Source organism: Anabrus simplex, chromosome X, assembly GCF_040414725.1.
Source record: "Anabrus simplex isolate iqAnaSimp1 chromosome X, ASM4041472v1, whole genome shotgun sequence".
In the NCBI taxonomy this organism is placed as follows: domain Eukaryota; kingdom Metazoa; phylum Arthropoda; class Insecta; order Orthoptera; family Tettigoniidae; genus Anabrus; species Anabrus simplex.
Genome location: NC_090279.1, coordinates 202182722 through 202203535, shown reverse-complemented (window position 1 = coordinate 202203535; position 20814 = coordinate 202182722).

The following is a 20814-nucleotide window of genomic DNA, read 5'->3' as shown; positions in this document are numbered from 1 at the left end:
TACGGTGTTTTATAATTGACAATTCATTGTTTTGAGCAACAGTATTAACATATGATTTTAATTGGACTTCATGCTTCATGCCATGTACACGCCGCACCATTTTAACATTGAAGATTGACAAGACGCCATCACGCCGCGTCACAGGATACAAAGACTTTGCATTTACTTATTTTAATGTGTCCTCACCTTATTTTTAATGTTATGTATTTGTATTTGTGGCTGAAGATGTTCTATAAGAGGACGAAACATGTTTCACGAATGTAATTTAATGTAGTCTTTTTAATAAAGACAATTACAGTATTGTAAAGGTGGAATAATAAAATCCAAATTTTCACAAGTTGATACTTTGACAATACGGGCTCTGATATGAAATTTATAATGTGCTCTATAGGGAAACCGAAGTAATAGATGGTATTAGTGATCACGAAGCTGTTTTTGTTGTTGTAAAAAAATGTGACAGAAAGGAAAGTTTTAAAAGTAGGACTATTAGGTAGTACCATATGGGTGATAAAGCAGGCATGAGGCAGTTTAAAAAAAAAAGTAATTATGATCGGTGGAAAACTGTAAATAAGAATGTAAACAGACTCTGGGATGGGTTTAAAGCAGTTGTTGAGGAATGTGAAAACAGGTTTGTACCTTTTAAGGTGGTAAAGACACACCTTAATATAACAGAGAAATAAAGAGACTAAGAAGGAGGTGCAGATTGGAAAGAAATTTTAGAAATGGCTGTGGAAGTAAGGAGAAATAGAAGGAACTTACTAGGAAATTGAATCTAGCAAAGAAGGCAGCTAAGGATAACATGATGACAAGCATAATTGGCAGTCATACAAATTTTAGTGAAAACTGGAATGGTATCAATAGGTATTTTAAGGCAGAAACAGGTTCAAGGAAGGACATTTCAAGATATAATTAATGAACAAGGAGAGTGTGTATGTGAGGATCTTCAAAAGGCAGAAGTATTCAGTCAGCAGTATGTAAAGATTGTCGGTTACATGAAAAATGTCCAGATAGAGGAGGTGACTAATGCTAAAGAAGTATTAAAATTTACATATGATAACAATGATATTTACAATAAGATACAAAAGTTGAAAACTAGAAAAGCAGCTGGAATTGATAAGATTTCTGGGGATATACTAAAGATAATGGTTTGGGATATAGAACCATATCTGAAGTACTTATTTGATTATTGTTTGGTTGAAGGAGCTATACCAAATGAATGGAGAGTTGCTATAGTAGCCCCTGTGTATAAAGGAAAGGGTGATAGACATAAAGCTGAAAATTAGAGGTCAGTAAGTTTGTCATGTTTTGTATGTAAGCTTTGGGAAGGCATTCTTTCTGATTACATTAGACATGTTTGCAAAATTAATAAAAGGTTCAATAGAAGGCAATTTGGTTTTAGGAAAGGTTATTCCACTGAAGCTCAACTTGTAGGATTCCAGCAAGATATAGCAGATATTTTGGATTCTGGAGGTCAAATGGACTGTATCGTGATTGACCTGTCTAAAGCATTTGATAGGGTGGATCATGGGAGACTAGTGGCAAAAATGAGTGCAATTGTACTAGACAAAAGAGTGACTGAATGGGTTGCTATATTTCTAGAAGATAGATCTCAGAGAATTAGAGTAGGCGAAGCTTTATCTGACCCTGTAATAAATAAGAGGGGAATTCCTCAAGGCAGTATTATTGGACCTTTATTTTTTCTTATATGTAATTGATTTGAGTAAAGGAGTGGAATCAGAGGTAAGGCTTTTTGCAGATGATGTTATTCTCTATAGAGTAATAAATAAGTTACAAGATAGTGAGCAATTGTAAAATGACCTCGATAATGTTGTGAGATGGACAGTAGGCAATGGTATGATGACAAACGGAGTTAAAAGTCAGGTTGTGAGTTTCACAAATAGGAAAAGTCCTCTGAGTGTTGATGGGGTGGAAGTTCCTTTTGGTGATCATTGTAAGTATCTGGGTGTTAATATAAGGAAAGATCTTCATTGGGGTAATCACATAAATGGGATTGTAAATGAAGGATACAGATCTCTGCACATGGTTATGAGGGTGTTTAGGGGGTTGTAGTAAGGATGTAAAAGAGAGGGCTTAGAAGTCCCTGGTAAGACCCCAACTAGAGTATGGTTCCAGTGTATGGGACCCTCGCTAGGATTACTTGATTCAAGAACTGGAAAAAAATCCAAAGAAAGGCAGCTCGATTTGTTCTGGGTGATTTCCGACAAAAGAGTAGCGTTACAAAAATGTTGCAAAGTTTGGGCTGGGAAGAACTGGGAGAAAGGAGACGAGCTGCTCAATTGAGTGGTATGTTCCGAGCTGTCAGCGGAGAAATAGCGTGGAACGACATTAGTAGACGAATAAGTTTGAGTAGCGTTTTTAAAAGTAGGAAAGATCACGATATGAAGATAAAGTTGGAATACAAGAGGACAAATTGGGGCAAATATTCATTTATAGGAAGGGGAGTCAGGGATTGGAAAAACTTACTGTTCAATAAATTTCCAATGTCATTGAAATCATTTAAGAAAACGCTAGTAAAACAACAGATAGGAAATCCGCCACCTGGGCGACTACCCTAAATGCAGATCAGTATTGATTGATTGATTATTTATTTAAACGATAAATTCCGAATTAAGTCGCATCAGATCTCATTTAGAACCACATGTTCGGAGACAGGTGATCACCTTATATCTACACCAGCGCCGCATAGTGTAAGAACATATCAACCAGCAGAAGTTGCCACACTATGCATTTCTATTCATCCTGCTCGAGATAAAAACGTCTAAGTAAATTCCAATATTGTAAAATATTAGTGTACACGTCACATTAGATTTAACATTTAGTTGTCAACAAGTATTCTTATTTTAGATTAATTACTCAATGAAAATAAAACCAAACTATATAAAACAAAAAATCTTCTTCTTCTACTTCTACCGCTTTTACCACTTCTGTGTCGCACATGTGGATTTGGCCCTATTTTACGGGCGGATGCCCTTCCTGACGTCAACCGTGTTTGGAGAGATGTAATCACTAGACCTCGTATTTTAGGGAAAGACTTATTTTGTTCGTGGAGAGATAACTTTAAATGAAGTTGTATTTACACATGTCATGTATTTATAAGGTTAGAAACGGTGGTCCTATTTTGCCTAAAATGCCTGAATTGACGTTAGAACCTACATTTGTCTATACCGTATTACCTACTATAATTCGCATTGTTATCCCTAAATCGATTAAAATGCATTTAATATAATCCGATAAAATTAAATATTTGCTGACTCATTTTCAGTAACTTAAACAAAACATTAATATCGGAAAGCTGTAGGAAACACACTCCCCGAAAAGTGTTAAGAACTTCCCGCTGCGAACACACCCGTAGTCTGTCACTAGGCAGGAGACAGTATCCATTGACCTGCTGGAAATAATCTTCATTCTGTGAGAAAAATTCGGTATTCCCATTTGAACAGTGTGTGAATTATGCCGAAAGTGTCATGTTCCAAGTCATCTTTAATTAAAAAGGTGGTTACAGGAGTTTTCCCATTTCACATCGGATGGTAAAATTCTGAGACGTTTGCAGCAAAGAGGTAAGTGAAAAATGATTTATATTTCCCACTAACGCTTTTTTTTTTATCCATTTAGCAAAATAAACGTGGTATTTTAATTGATGCCTATTGAAATACGTAAAATTGAAGCTGCCCAAAAGTAATTTAGAACCTACTTGAGTCTATTTTAGGCAACTAAATAAAGTTTCATCACCCAAAAAATACGAGGTCTAGTAATCACTATTGCATGTTTCGGTTGTGGTTGGAAGTGTAGTGTGTTGTCTGAATATGAAGAGAAATGTGCTGGGACAAAGACTAACACCTAGTCCCCGAGCCAGGAGAATGAATTAGACGCAATTAATATCCCCGATCCTATCGGGAATCGAATGCGGGACCTTCTGAGGAAAAGGCCTCAATGGTGACTAATCAGCCAAGGATGCGGAGAAAACGATAACATTATTGAGTTTCGCTATTTTTATCAGTACAAACATTCAACTTTCGTAGTAGAACAAAGCAGTAATAATTATACAGTTTAATTTTTTCCTTCAATTTTACCATGCAACTTTTGTAGTTTCAATCTTGCCACCTGACGTTTAAGGTCGGGTCGCCAGGTTAAATTGTCCCTCGGTTTAGTACGGGAGAATACGGATGTGTCCAGTATTGTTTATAGTGTATTTGGTTTATTGTTCGTTGTGTTCTAACTCCTTCTGGCTGATACCGCGTATGTACATCCGTTGGAGCACTCAATCCATCCCTTCGCCTTTCCCTGTTTTCTACTGTTGTCCATCCCAGATTGTCACTTCCCTTTTTATTTAGCTGGTATTGACTTCCTGTGTGTTTCGTCTTTGAGCTTGTCGTTTTCAATGTTATTCTGTAACACTTGCTCTGTGACTGACATATTTACTTCATGATCCACTATATTTCAAGCTTTTAAAGTCGCTACTGTCACCTAATCTTGTAGTTGCTCTACTCTTCCTTTGTTTTAATACTAACGATCCTGCGGATGTGATTGAGGTGTTTCACTTTTCTAGGGGGCTGCTTTACTCCTCATTTGGTGCGGTGGCCCTTTTATAACGGTTTGATTTGGGAGTCGTTACGTGTGATGTACGTGGAGTTTTGTAGGTCTTCAGACAGACTATCTGGCGCTTTGTTCGTATTTGCTCTTGTGAGTACCAGTTCTTTCTACATTGTTTCCCTTGCTTTTTACAAAGAAAGTCGTGTTCACAGCTGTAGCATAGTCACGTTAATTTCGAATTTGTTTGTTTGTTGCCTTCAGAGCGTTTTGTTGTAATTGCTGCAATTCACCGCATATAATGTTTTGCCATCATTGGAATAGGCCGTCACATGTGACGGTATTTTAAACATTGACTTTTCTTTTACAAACGGGACATGCTTTGGTCGTCCTTGACTCGAATTATGTTGGGTGCATGCGCCTGGCACAACGAGCTAGAATAACATAGAGGGGCTGTATACCTGACATCAGCGCTCCCTGCTTGAAGCAAGTTGATAAGGGGCAGCCATGTTAACGGTTGTCAAAACAAAGCGAATTGGCGCGAGAGCATATGTTGAGGTGACAGGGAGATCGTGCATGCCAATTTAATTCCCTAAGTTTTAAGAAGTGAAAAGATAGATTCTCGCTTTCAAGAATGCCAGCCGCAAGCTCAGTGTATGGTTGTACTAATCGGAGTAATAAAACCAAGGATATATCGTACTTTAAGTAAGTATTACTGAATTATAGCCGAGATTCCTTTTTGTAATTTCTGTTTGTAATTATATCCATTTTATCGTTTACTTAGCGAAAGTACGGATAGCCACGGTAATTATTTGTCGAATTTTGTTTCAGATTTCGTTTAAAGAACAAGGAATTAACTGAACAATGCGTTGTGAGGGCGAAAAGAGATCACTCAATTCAGTTGCTTATGCTCTGTACATTTCCAGCCCTATTTAATTTTCATTCACATTTACAAATAAAGGAAATGGAACGCCCACCACCAAGAAAACGTAACCACAAAAAATCACTTATTTCGTTCAAACGTACACCAAGTATGATAAATACAGCATTTTACTGCTATTTTTGAAATGTATACAGCCTTTATTGTAGATGTCTGTTGCCTTGGTTTTTAAAACTACGCCACACTTCATAATGGACAACTTTCAAGCTAGTAATAATAAATACACTAAACGATTATTGTGGTAAAGTATTCATGGGCCGCCTCTGTGGTGCACTGGTTAGCGTGAGCAGCTGCCACCCGTGGAAGCCCGGGTTCGATTCCCAGCTCCGCCACCAAATTTGAAAAGGGGAACGAGGTCTGCAACGGGATGCTATCAGCCTGGGGAGATCAACTGAGTAGAAGTGGGTTCGACTCCCACCTCAGCCATCCCCGAAGTGATTTTCCGTGGTTTCCCACTTCTCCTCCAGGCAAATGCCGGGATGGTACCTAACTTAAGACCACGGGCGCTTCCTTCTCCCCCCAGAAGGCCCCTGTTCAGCATAGCAGGTGCAGCCCTCCCTCACAGTTGTATCCTCCGACCCAATGTCTCACGCTCCAGAATACTGTCCTTGAGGTGGTAGAGGTGGGATCCGTCGCTGAGTCCGTGGGAAAAACCAACCCGGGAGGGTAAACAGATTAAGAAAGGAACACAGTACTCATGAGGATGCAATAATTTTAAAAATATTAACAGAATGAGGTTGTAACCTATTATAGGTCCCTATGATTTTAAGGTTTCCTGTCATAAATATTTATGTCCATCGTTTTTATTCTAATTTACGCTTAACCACAACAGCCAAGCAGGGTAACGCTCTTGTTCCGATTTCGAGGCCTATCCGTATGTCACTGTGCGATGATTTCGAACTACCCTACAATCAACTGATCGTGATGTTGGCCTCGTGCCGCAATATGATGAAGTGGCGGTATTCGCTTTCATGCTTCAAGCTTTCGGCAACGGACTTTAATTCTCACCCAGCGATTCTAAAATGCGCATTTTCTACACTTTTCGTCATTTAAAGGCCATGCCCCCTTGCTTGTGTGACAACAGGAAACATGGCGGGCGTTCGTTCTATTAGGATCACCCAGGCAGCGCTTCCGCCTCTCTATGTTATTCTAGCTCGTTGGCCTGGCATGATGTCTGAGAGGGCGAAAAATACTCGAAAATGTCGCATACTGTTGTGTACCGCTGGCGTTTCTGAAGAACAGGGTATTCTAAATCTTTCTGGCTGAAGTCTTTCATTGATGCTCTCTGACTTCGAGCATACAAATCGATAAAGAGGGCGCTGCCGGCATAACACGGCGCCGAGATACAAATTAGCTGATGTTGGGCACCTATCGTAAATTGCGCGGGCCATCGGCGTAAGCGGGGTTATTTCAAGGATTCATTGTCGACAAACCAGGCTTTTTCTATGCAATTTTAATGTGTTACAAACATAAAAAACACGTATCTTCGATGATTTGATAAATGAAGTACACCAGTATGAAAGAATATTGCAAAAATGGTCATATCTTGCTCTGCTTACAATTGCGGTCAGAGAATTGAAAAGGGGAGTAAGATATCTTTTCGCAGGTAAGGATTAAAATGTGTAACTGAAAAGACAGTCTTGATTTCAAAGAAACAAAAGACGGCGCAAGCAGCGGAAGGAAACACCATGGACTCCTATTTACAGCGAGTAATTACGTATACATATTTCTTGCTAGTAACGACGGTATTTCTTAATTAACCTGGGATTTGAGACTTTATTTGAGTAAATCAATGATTACCTTTCGTTTGTGACAAATATAACAGTGATATTTCGTGGATCAACATCGTTCACGTAACCCATGTTTACTTGTACCGTTGGGACCAAATGATATATTAGGCCTACGTACACATAGTTTATTTCTGACTTATAACTACATTGAGGACTTATCTTACTTTGACCTTTTAGGCATACTCGTTTTTCCTGGTAGCCTAAATTTATTTCTGGACCTCACAGTACAGCAATAAGTCGCGCACCATGACTACGCGGCTGAGCCGGATGTCCAGAGATAGAAAGTTCGAATCCCGGTGCTGACTGGCCATCCTTAGAGTAGTGATTTTCCCCGTGTTTTCCAATACTTCTTCCAGGAAAATTCCGGGATGGTACGCCGTTTAAAGACCCCCCCAACTGCCTGAATCCTAGAACTTAAAAACTAGTTACACAGACTAGGTTATCAGACAAATTCAAACGCCTAAGTACAAGGGAATAGAAGCATGGGAAAACCACTTCAGCAAAATTCTAAATCAGCAACAGAAAGGTCAGGCATATGATCCAATAATACAACAGGTTCACGCATATGATCCAATAACGAAGGAGGAAGTAAGGCGGGCGATAAAGGAGGGGAAAAAATAAAAAGGCAGCGGGACCAGACAATATCTACATCGAGCACCTGAAGGAATCTATGGATATTATGCAAGATCTCTGGGTAGATCTAATGAACAAATGCATGGAATTAGGACAGATACCCGAAAGCTGGAGAACAGCAACAATGAAGATTCTCTATAAAGGGAAAGTAAGCACTACAAGCCTGGACTCATACAGGGGAGTGGTATTGGAAAGTGCTACCTACGTTCAAGATGTTCACGAAAGTTCTAAATGAAAGACTACTGGAAATTATCGACAATCAAATACCTGAATGTCAATTTGGATTCAGGAAAGGCAGGAGTACACTACAAGCAATTTCCTACCTATTAGAGCAAATAGAAGACTGCCTTAGACACCCCGCGGGGAAGTATTATGCTGTATTTGTAGACTACAGGAAAACGTTCGACCTGGTAAACAGAAAGAAGCGTATCGAGAAACTTAAAGGAGTGACTGGAAAGGACCACCCAATTGCAAGGATAACAGAAGATCTCTTAAAGTATAACTACATATGTATAAACAACAACGTGGAAACATCGAAACGGATTATTAAAAAATGGGGTATTACAGGGGGACCCTACCAGTCCTACACTATTTAACATCTATACAGCAGACATAATGAAAATCATTAAGGAGAACTCGAATGCAACTATAATTCTATATGCAGATGACATGGTGATCGGGTCTCCTATACGGGCAGAAGTACAAGAAGCAATTAACAAGCTGGAGAATTGGGCCAGGGAAAACGATGTCACTATAAACCAAGAGGAAACTGTACAGTTGACTTTTAGGAAGGGTGGAAAAGCAGCAGCGAATGACAAAATTTTGTTTTCAGGCAATCCACTAGAGAGTTAACAAATTCAAATACCTAGGGGTTACACTGCAAACAACAGCATCATCACACAATACAATCTTCACGTAGAAGAAAGGACAGCGGCAGCAATCAGGGCAATATACTACATAAAGAATATCAGGAACCTGTCTATCAGCACGGCGATGGCACTATTTAGAAGTGCAATAGCCCCGATCATTACCTACGACATACAGATCATCTGGGAAAAGTTAAAAATAGGTGAATTAATCAAAATTGAAAAGGTGAATGCGATATACATGAAAAGAGCAATGGGAGTAAGGAAGACAGCCCCCTCACGACTTCTATACGAGATGATGGGAGAAACCTACTTCATAGAGGACATCAGGACCCAACACCACCTACCATCAACAGGACCATATCAAGAGCTACTAAGGAACCGAAATAAGAAGAGGGAAGAAATACAGCTGGAATTCTACAGCCCGCCTGCTATGGTGGAAAAGTCTTGGACCAGAGAAAACCAGAAGCAAAGACATATCGTCGCTGGAAAGGTAAAAGGTTGTTTTGCACAAAGCTCCTCCTATCAATTATTCTCCTTAAGACTGGTCACGCCTCCCAGCCACGTATGGATATGCAGTCCATCAGAACAAATTTTGTTGTGTTCATTTTCCTATGTCCATTGTAAAGGAAAATGAACCTTACAGTACCGTACTGTACGAATGTACGTTTGCATTACGTATTTGCGCACTCCTAGTGTACAATGCATGTAAGGTTCATTTTCGTTTAATCGTCGACATAGGAAAACGAACACAACGGACATTGTTCTGATGGATTGCGTATCCATATGTGGCTGGGAGGCGTGACCAGTCTTAAGGAGAATAATTGATAGGAAGAGCTTTGTGGAATACAACCTTTTACCTTTCCAGCGACGATATGATAGCCAGACTTCAGTACACGGCTTTCACTACAAGCTGTGTATTAACAAGCGATTTCACAAACCAGACATAGACTGCGTGTGAGTGCTGTGCGGCAAAAATTGTGACACATACCACATACTAAAGTGCACGAAAAGATAGAAGTCGATTACAGACTACAGTAAGGACTAAGATGCTCAAATGACGCACCTTCTTCTTATATATAAGGGGATGATGGCCAATATGTCCCAAGCCACTCAAATGAAGTAAAAACAACACCATTTATTTAATGTAACATAGGATATAAATGTTGGGGAGGGGGAATAACAATGGGTTTGTGTGTGTGTGTGTGTGTGTGTGCGTTTATTAATATCTGATAGTGGCTGATAACCTAGATGTTAGGTTCTATGTGCGTCCATGCATGATAGTGAATGATAACCTAGATGTTAGGCCTGTAAAACAATAATCATCATCATGCCTAAATATACATCTGTAAACTAAATGTGGTCTGAGAATAAGTATGATGATGGTGATAGCTGTTTTTTTAACGACAGAAACTCGAGGTTTTTTATCTGCATTAAGTATTGGTAATTTCAAAAGTTTCTTTGTTTAAAAATAACTATTTCAACGAATATTACGGAGAAAAATTAAACTTGTGATATTAAGAGACAAGTAACTAAAATAGGTTAACAACGTGAGACCTATCCACGTCACCGTATCGCTTAACTGATACATAAACATATCAAAATATCACACATATAAAATTATACTTAATACTTTTCATACAAAAAGGAAAGGAAGTATTCATAGAGAATTGCAATTACCACCATCTTCAATAGTTTAAATCAATTAATCATAAGCAGCACGCTTTAAGAACACTCCGCAATGCTCTTCTTATGGAAGACCTCCTAGTTTTGCCCTACATCAGCTGATCGCTGAGCTTATATCTCGTAGGCAACGGCTTGATATTGGTGCCACGCTTGGCTGGTAGAAACATGTGTGTTTGAGTCATCGGTCCATAGACTGGTTTTATGCAGCTGTCCACGCCCCCTATCCTGTGATAACCTTTTCATTTCTACGTAACTATTGCATCCTACATCTGCTCTAATTTGCTTGTCATACATTGGTCTACCCCTACCGTTCTTACCACCTACACTTCCTTCAAAAACCAACTGAACAAGTTCTGGGTGTCTCAAGATGTGTCCTATCATTCTATCTCTTCTTCTCGTCAAATTTAGCCAAATCGATCTCTTCTCACCAATTCGATTATCTCTTCATTCGTGATTCGATCTATCCATCTCACCTTCAGCATTCTTCTGTAACACCACATTTCAAAAGCTTCTATTCTGTTTCTTTCTGAGCTAGTTATCGTCCATGTTTCACTTCCATACAATGCCGCACTCCACACGAAAGTCTTCAAGAACATCTTTCTAATTCCGATATCAATGTTTGAAGTGAGCAAATTTCTTTTCTTAAGAAAGCTCTTCCTTGCTTGTGATAGTCTGCTTTTTATGTCCTCCTTACTTCTTCCATCGTTAGTTATTTTACTACCCAAGTAAAAATATTCATCTACTTCCTTTAAGACTTCATTTCCTAATCTAATATTTCCTACATCACCTGCCTTCGTTCGACTGCACTCCATTACTTTTCTTTTGGACTTATTTATTTTCATCTTGTACTCCTTACACAAGACTTCATCCATACCATTCAGCAACTTCTCGAGATCTTCTGCAGTCTTAGATAAAATAACAATATCATCGGCAAATCTCAAGGTTTTGATTTCCTCTCCTTGGACTGTGATTCCCTTTCCAAATTTCTCTTTGATTTCCTTTACTGCCTGTTTTTTGTAAACATTGAAAAGGAGAGGGGACGAACTGCAGCCTTGCTTCACTTCTTTCTTATTGCTGCTTTTTCAAAGCCCTCGTTTCTTATCACTGCAGACTGATTTTTATACAGATTGCAGATGATTCTTCGTTCCCGGTATCTGATCCCTATCCTTCAAAATCATATATAGCTTGGTCCAATCAGCATTATCGAATGCCTTTTCTAGATCTACGAATGCCATGTACGTAAGCTTGTCCTTCTTGATTCGATCCTCTAAGATCAGACGTAAAGTCAGGATTGCGTTCCTACATTTCTTCTGAAGCCAAATTGATCTTCTCCCAACTCAACTTCAACTTGTTTTTCCATTCTTCTGTAAATAATACGTGTTAAAATTTTGCAGGCATGAGATACTAAACTAATGGTGCGGTAGTTTTCACACCTGTCAGCACCGGTTTTCTTGGGAATATGTATAACAACATTCTGCCGAAAATCCGATGGGACTTTCCTGTCTCATACATCTTGCACACTAAATGAAATAACCTAGCCATGCTGGTTTCCCCTAAGGCAGTCAGTAATTCAGAGGGAATATCATCAATTCCAGGTGCCTTGTTCCTATTTAGGTCACTCACAGCTCTGTCAAACTCTGACCTCAAAATTGGGTCTCCCATTTCATCAGCATCAACAGCCTCTTCATGTTCCAGAACCAAATTATCTACATCTTTACCTTGATACAACTGTTGGATATGTTCCTGCCATCTTTCTGCTTTGTCTTCTTTCCCTAGAAGTGGCTTTCCATCTGAGCTCTTAATATTCATACACCTAGATTTCCTTTCTCCAAAGGTTTCCTTGATTTTCCTGTTTGCAGCATCTACATTTCCCAGGACCATACAACCTTCGACATCCTTGCACTTCTCCTTCAGCCATTCTTCCTTAGCTATCTTGTACTTTCTATCCACTTGATTCTTTAATCGCCTGTATTCTTTCCTGCCCTCTTCATTTCTAGCATTCTTGTATTTTCGTCGTTCATCAATCAGGTCTAGTATTTCCTGAGTTATCCACTGATTCTTAGTTGATCTTTTCTTCCTTCCTAACATTTCTTCAACAGCCCTACTGACTTCATTTTTCATGACTCTCCACTCTTCTACTATAGTGTTTACTTCAGCCTTTTCATTTAGTCCTTGTGCAACATGTTCCTTGAAACAATCCCTCACACTCTTTTCTTTCAACTTGTCTAGATCCCATCTTTTTGCATTCTTTCCTTTCTTAAATTTCTTCAACTTCAGATGGCATTTCATGACCAACAAGTTGTGGTCAGAGTTCACGTCTGCTCCTGGGAAAGTTTTGCAATCCAACACCTAGTTTCTGTATCTCTGCCTAATCATAATGAAGTCTATTTGATACCTTCCCGTGTCTCCAGGTCTCGTCCACATATACAGCCGTCGTTTGTGGTGTTTGAACCAAGTATTGGTAAGGACTAAATTATAATCAGTGCAGAATTCAACCAGCCGACTTCCTCTTTCGTTCCTTTGTCCCAATCCAAATTCTCCTACTGTACTACCTTCTCTTCCTTGGCCTACCACTGCATTCCAGTCTCCAATCACAATTAGATTCTCGTCACCTTTTACATATTGTATTAAATCTTCTGTCTCTTCATATATTCTTTCGATTTCTTCATCATCCGCTGAACTAGTAGGCATATAGACCTGCACTATTGTGGTGGGCATTGGTTTGGTGTCTATCTTGACGACAATAATTCTTACACTATGCTGGTCGTAGTAGCTTACTCGCTGCCCTATTTTCTTATTCATTATTAAACAAATTCCAGCATTTCCTCTGTTTGATTTTGTGTTGATAATTCGGTAGTCGCCTGACCAAAAACCTTGTTCTTCCTGCCAACGTACTTCACTTATACCAACTACATCTAACTTTAACCTATCCATCTCCCTTTTCAGATTCTCTAAACTACCACAACGATTCAAACTTCTAACATTCCATTCCGACTCGCAGAATGTCAGTATCCATCTTCCTGATGATCACCCTCTCTCGTGTAGTCCCCACCCGGAGTTCCGAATAGGGGACTAGTTTACCTCCGGAATATTTTACCCGGGAGGAAGCCATCATCAGTACATCATTCATACAGAGAGAGCTGCATGTCCTCGGGAGGTAGTCACGGCTGTAGTTTCCCGTTGCTTTCAGCCGTGTAGCAGTATCAACACAGCTAAGCCACGTTGAGTATTATTACAAGGCCGTATCAGTCAATCATCTAGACTGCCGCCCTTGCAACTACCGAAAGGCTGCTATCCCATGAACCATTCGTTAGTCTGGTCTCTCAACAGATACCCATCCGATATGGTTGCACCTGCGGCTCGGCTATCTGGGACACACAAGCCTTCCCACCGCGGCAAGGTCACATGGTTCGTAGACCGAACGCCATCTCTATCTATTTCTATGCTCGAAGCTCTCTGATGTCTTGTACTGTAAGTAAGGTGGTTTCTCTGCACGGGTTTTTACGTTCATTGATAAAATCAAAACACTACTACATACTTCTAGTTAGTACTCACTGCACAATGAGAGCTTCTTGAATTTATCTATTATGCTGGTACATTCTGAGTAAGCTTTCCTAAATTACTTCGTTTTCAAGTTATGACTTACTAAATCACACTTATAATCTCTGTGTTAAGATTTTGCTGCCATGTTGTAAAAAAGGGACTTCATAACCTTTCGTACCCTAAAAACACACAGTCACTTTTGTTTATCATTACACTTACATTTACAAGTTATAATAATTCCATGCAATAATTCGTTTCTTACTATTCTATGTTTCCTTTTGAGCTATAATCACCTAAGGTCACTATACTAGTTACTTGCTTTCGCTCTATAGCCTATTCACATACGCCTGATATTCGAAATCAACCGCTACGGTTGTAACCATAAATTTATTCTTGTTGATAATGTCTACTGCGAATATCTTATAAATGTTTACATGTAGTCAGATTTAGAGGAAACTCGGGATTTTATGCCTGCTATTTATTGAAGAATATTTACTGTCTACATGAAAGGAATGTACAAATGTACACTGCATCAGTAAGTAGCCTATCTTGATGAAAGGCAGAAATACACCGCGACATTACTAATGCAAGACTGTAATTGGCATATTATGTATGACTTTAATGTATTCAAATCGTCTTTAATAAAAGAACAAGCATATCAAAGCAAACATCGCCCACAATAATCTAGAGACCCAATTCTGATTTGCTGATTCAAGTCAATTCTCTAATCGCTTCAAGATTTAATCTTCAAGATTAATAGTACCGAAATGCAAGACAATTATAGATTTAGTTCCACTACAGACTATAATAAATTACCGTTTTTCTTCGGTCAACAATTCCAAATTCTGTATTAGTTGAGACTTATAACGGTATACTAAAGAAATACGGTAATCAATAAGAATTGCACTAAACTGTATATCTTAGGCAAAAGTAGGGCATACCTCCCAATACGGTACATAATTTGATGTTATAATGCTCAGTGCAATATTGAACTGAGAAATGCAATGCAATCGTCAAATATGATATTAAAAATATACACTAAATTAATTATTTAAACATGTACATGAAGCTTAAACACATTGTTTTATTCTGAAGAAGGTTGTATATTTTATGGACATCAGATGTAAAAGAAGAACCCAGCAGCCACATATGAGCGACAAATTGAACTGCCCTAAACGGGCAGTGGACTAGGGAATACATATTGTAGCACCTGAGGTATTATGAACCGTGCAACTACTCTGGTTTCACAACAACGTTATAGTGTTTAATTTTGGCTTTGTAGGATATTGCTCGTTTATTGTACTTTTTTCTGTGTCAGTCTGTATGCCTGTTGCAATTTTCTAGCTCTTTCCTTGTTTGCCTCATTATCTAGTCCATTTGATTGGATCAGTTCTCCCAAATACTTAAGGTAAAATAACAGCTGCTATGTCAGCCGAAAGTTACAACAGTCTGTGATAATATGTGCCTTTATTATTATTATTATTATTATTATTATTATTATTATTATTATTATTATTATTATTATTATTATTATTACTTCCGAATTTGTCCAACTGTGGACCGCGTGAAACTTCTTCTTTTCTCTTCCTGGAACTTCATTTGTTCACTACTTATTTTTCTCTGCTCCTCAGATATTACAAATTTGGGCCTGTCCTTCCGCTGCTCTTCATGGAATTTGTGGTCATCTAATCGAGTTCTGAACTTCTTTCTGTTGAGGATCAATTCTGGTGTTATTTTAATTTCTTCTGCGTCCTTCTTAACCTCCTCCACCCATTTCGTTGTCCTCTTCAATCCAATTATATATCTAAATTTCTTTTATAGTCAGGCGGTTGTCATTCATTCTGACGAGATGTCCGTAAAATTTCAGCCTTCGTTTCGCATTGTGTCCGTGATCTTTTCGGAATACTTGTAGAGATCCTCATTTCTCTTTTTCCTCCATGTCCTATCCGTCGTATTCTGAGGCCCAAGAATTTTCCTCAGAATTTTCCTTTCCTTCTCGATTTCTTTCAGTTCCCCTTCTTTATTTATGATAAGGTATTATGAACCGTGCAACCTCTCTGGTTTTACAACAACGTTATAGTGTTTAATTTTGGCTTTGTAGGATATTGCTCGTTTATTGTACTTTTTCTGTGTCAGTCTGTATGCCTGTTGCAATTTTCTAGCTCTTTCCTTGTTTGCCTCATTATCTAGTCCATTGGATTGGATCAGTTCTCCCAAATACTTAAACTTTTCTACTCAACTAATCTTTCCGCACTTCACTTCCATGATTTTCTCTCCCTGATGTCGGTACTCCATATACTTCGTCTTTTCGTAGGAGACTTTGAGACCTGTTTTCTTCGCATTGTCTTGAAGAAGCTCCAGCATCCTTTGGGTATCCTCTCAGTTTTTTAGCTAACAGAGCAAGTTTATCAGCAAAAGCCAGACATTTAATTTCCAAGTTTTGTTCCTTGCGCTCAAGATGAATTCCCTGTATGACTTCTACTTTCAGAGAGTTTTCCCAGGTTCTTATGACTTTCTCCAATACAATGTTAAACAGGAAGGGTGATAATCCATCTCCTTGTCTGACTCCTGTCTTTATTTGAAATGGATCAGAGATTTCTCCAACGAATTTAATTTTTGAGTTGGTGTCTGTCAGGGTTTGTTTTATTATTTCTCTCGTTTTCCAGTCGATTCCTAACTCTTCTAGGACATAATGTCTGTCAACTGAGTCTTATGCTTTTTGGAAATCGATGATGATTACCACTGTGTTCTGGCCCCTTTATGTTCTAGTCCTTGGAATACCCTTGAAGTTGAATATCTGTTCTTTACACGACCTCCCTTTCCTGAAACCCGCTTGGTATTCTCCAATGAGGAAGTAGAGTAATTAATGCTTCCTTTCTAAGTTCGCTATTACGGAATCATGTTATAAAATGAAGCGCGAATACGAGTTATACTTATTAATAAATTACGTGTTCAAAGAGTCCAGCACACTGTTGATATTGTGCAGTTGCTGTTGGTAAAGATATACCCACTGACATGCTCTTCATATTAGTTCAGGTCAGATCAGTTCGTTCTTTTCTATTCGCAACTTGAGCTGTTCGGAACTTCTCAACTTATTCCGTACATGTACGGATGTTAAAGTCATAGTACGCCGTCAGGAGTTAACATCGAGGTCAGGGGCACCTGATGGCGTAGTATGGCTTAAACACCTGAACAGGTACAGGATAAGCTGAAGATTTACGAACGGCTTTGTGGGCAGTGAATGTGAACTAACTATTAGAAGGCAGTTTGGGTTTAGGAAAGGTTATTCCACTGAAGCCCAACTTGTAGGATTCCAGCAAGATATAGCAGATCTCCTGGATTCAGGAGGTCGATTGAACTGTATTGCCATTGACTTATCTAAGGCATTTGATATGGTAGATCATGGGAGACTAGTGGCAAAAATGAGTGCAATTGGACTTGACATAAGAGTGACTGAATGGGTGGCTATGTTTCTAGAAAATAGAACTCAGAGAATTAGAGTAGGTGAAGCTTTATCTGTCCCTGTAAAAATTAAGAGGGGAATTCCTCAAGGCATCATTATTGGACTTTAAGTTTTCTTATATACACTGACTGACAGAGCAAATGCAACACCAAGAAGGAGTGGTCAGAACTTTATGCCAATTGCAGGGTAGACTGACGTCACTGAGGTATGCTCATGATGTGAAATGCGCCGCTGTGCTGCGCACGTAGCGAACGATAAATGGGACACGGCGTTGGCGAATGGCCCACTTCGTACCGTGATTTCTCGGCCGACAGTCATTGTAGAACGTGTTGTCGTGTGCCACAGGACACGTGTATAGCTAAGAATGCCAGGCCGCCGTCAACGGAGGCATTTCCAGCAGACAGACGACTTTACGAGGGGTATGGTGATCGGGCTGAGAAGGGCAGGTTGGTCGCTTCGTCAAATCGCAGCCGATACCCATAGGGATGTGTCCACGGTGCAGCGTCTGTGGCGAAGATGGTTGGCGCAGGGACATGTGGCACGTGCGAGGGGTCCAGGCGCAGCCCGAGTGACGTCAGCACGCGAGGATCGGCGCATCCGCCGCCAAGCTGTGGCAGCCCCGCACGCCACGTCAACCGCCATTCTTTAGCATGTGCAAGACACCCTGGCTGTTCCAATATCGACCAGAACAATTTCCCGTCGATTGGTTGAAGGAGGCCTGCACTCCCGGCGTCTGCTCAGAAGACTACCATTGACTCCACAGCATAGACGTGCACGCCTGGCATGGTGCCGGGCTAGAGCGACTTGGATGAGGGAATGGCGGAACGTCGTGTTCTCCGATGAGTCACGCTTCTGTTCTGTCAGTGATAGTCACCGCAGACGAGTGTGGCGTCGGCGTGGAGAAAGATCAAATCCGGCAGTAACTGTGGAGCGCCCTACCGCTAGACAACGCGGCATCATGGTTTGGGGCGCTATTGCGTATGATTCCACGTCACCTCTAGTGCGTATTCAAGGCACGTCAAATGCCCACCGCTACGTGCAGCATGTGCTGCGGCCGGTGGCACTCCCGTACCTTCAGGGGCTGCCCAATGCTCTGTTTCAGCAGGATAATGCCCGCCCACACACTGCTCGCATCTCCCAACAGGCTCTACGAGGTGTACAGATGCTTCCGTGGCCAGCGTACTCTCCGGATCTTTCACCAATCGAACACGTGTGGGATCTCATTGGACGCCGTTTGCAAACTCTGCCCCAGCCTCGTACGGACGACCAACTGTGGCAAATGGTTGACAGAGAATGGAGAACCATCCCTCAGGACACCATCCGCACACTTATTGACTCTGTACCTCGACGTGTTTCTGCGTGCATCGCCGCTCGCGGTGGTCCTACATCCTACTGAGTCGATGCCGTGCGCATTGTGTAACCTGCATATCGGTTTGAAATAAACATCAATTATTCGTCAGTGCCATCTCTGTTTTTTTCCCAACTTTCATCCCTTTCGAACCACTCCTTCTTGGTGTTGCATTCGCTCTGTCAGTCAGTGTATATCAATGATATGTGTAGCTGCCTCTGTGGATCAGCGGTATAGTGTCGGCCTGCGGATCCCGAGATAGTGGGTTCAAACCCGGCAGAGGTAGTCGGATTTTTGTAGGGTGGAAAAAAGTCCATTCGACACTCCATGTCGTACGATGTCGGCATGTAAAAGATCTCTGGTGACACATTTGGTGTTTACCCGACAAAATTCATTAACATCTCAGCCATAGACGCCCAAGAGAGTTTCGGTTTACTCGGTCTGCCATCTAGTGGGGGCCTAGAGTAAAACGGAACGTCGAAATTGACGAGCAGACAGCCAGATGGCGTCAAATTGAAATGTCTGCACACGGTAGCTGAGGCCATACGATTATTATTATTATTAATGATATGTGTAAAGAAGTGGCTTTTTGCAGATGATGTTATTCTGTACAGAGTAATAAATAAGTTACAAGATTGTGAGCAACTGCAAAATGACCTCGATAATGTTGTGAGATGGACAGTAGGCAATGGTATGATGATAAACGGGGATAAAAGTCAGGTTGTGAGTTTCACAAAGAGGAAAAGTCCTCTCAGTTTTACTGTAATTACTGTGTTGATGGGGTGAAAGTTCCCTTTGGGGATAATTGTAAATACCCAGGTATTAATATAAGGAAAGATCTTCACTGGGGTAATCACATAAATGGGATTGTAAATAAAGGGTACCGATCTCTGCACATGGTTATGAGGGTGTTAAGGGGTTGTAGTAAGGATGTAAAGGAGAGTGCATATAAGTCTCTGGTAAGACCCCAACTAGAGTATGGTTCCAGTGTATGGGACCCTCACCAGAATTACCTGATTCAAGAACTGGAAAAAAATCCAAAGAAAAGCAGCTCGATTTGTTCTGGGTGATTTCCGACAAAAGAGTAGCGTTACAAAAATGTTGCAATGTTTGGGTTGGGAAGAACTGAGAGAAAGAAGAAGAGCTGCTCGACTAAGTGGTATGTTCCGAGCTGTCAGCGGAGAGATGGCGTGGAATGACATTAGTAGACGAATAGGTTTGAATGGCGTCTATAAAAGTAGGAAAGATCACAATATGAAGATAAAGTTGGAATTCAAGAGGACAAACTGGGGCAAATATTCATTCATAGGAAGGGGAGTTAGGGATTGGAATAACTTACCAAGGGAGATGTTCAATAAATTTCCAATTTCTTTGCAATCATTTAAGAAAAGGCTAGGAAAACAACAGATAGGGAATCTGCTACCTGGGCGACTGCCCTAAATGCCGATCAGTAGTGATTGATTGATTGATTGATTGATTGATTGATTGATTGATTGATTGATTGATTGATTGATTGATTAGTGTTCTGTGGAATGAACGCGCTAAACCTGTAGCGTTTATTTGATTTCCTTTAGTTTACTGTAGACCACATTACGAATAGGTATGAAGAGAAACGGGGAATGAAAATTTCCTGTTGATATCCGAATGAATATGTTATCTGTAATTATCAGCTTTTAGCGGGAATCTGATTTACAAGTAAATACCCTGCGAAATTATGCTTTATTTTTTTTCAGATAATGACATCCAGTTGTGCATTGTATTTATCTTACTGCACTGGTCCCCTCCACGCTCTGTCTACTGAAAGCCATGGCCCTGAATAGTGCAACTGCCTTAGCGTTAACTTCGACGATAGTTATCACGTTCGTGGCTACAACACAAACAGAGGAATTTTGGAAAAATACTGTCGTATATCAAGTATATGTGAGATCATTCAAGGATAGCGATGGCGATGGAATTGGAGACATAGACGGTAATGTAATTTGTTTTTCCTCACCTAC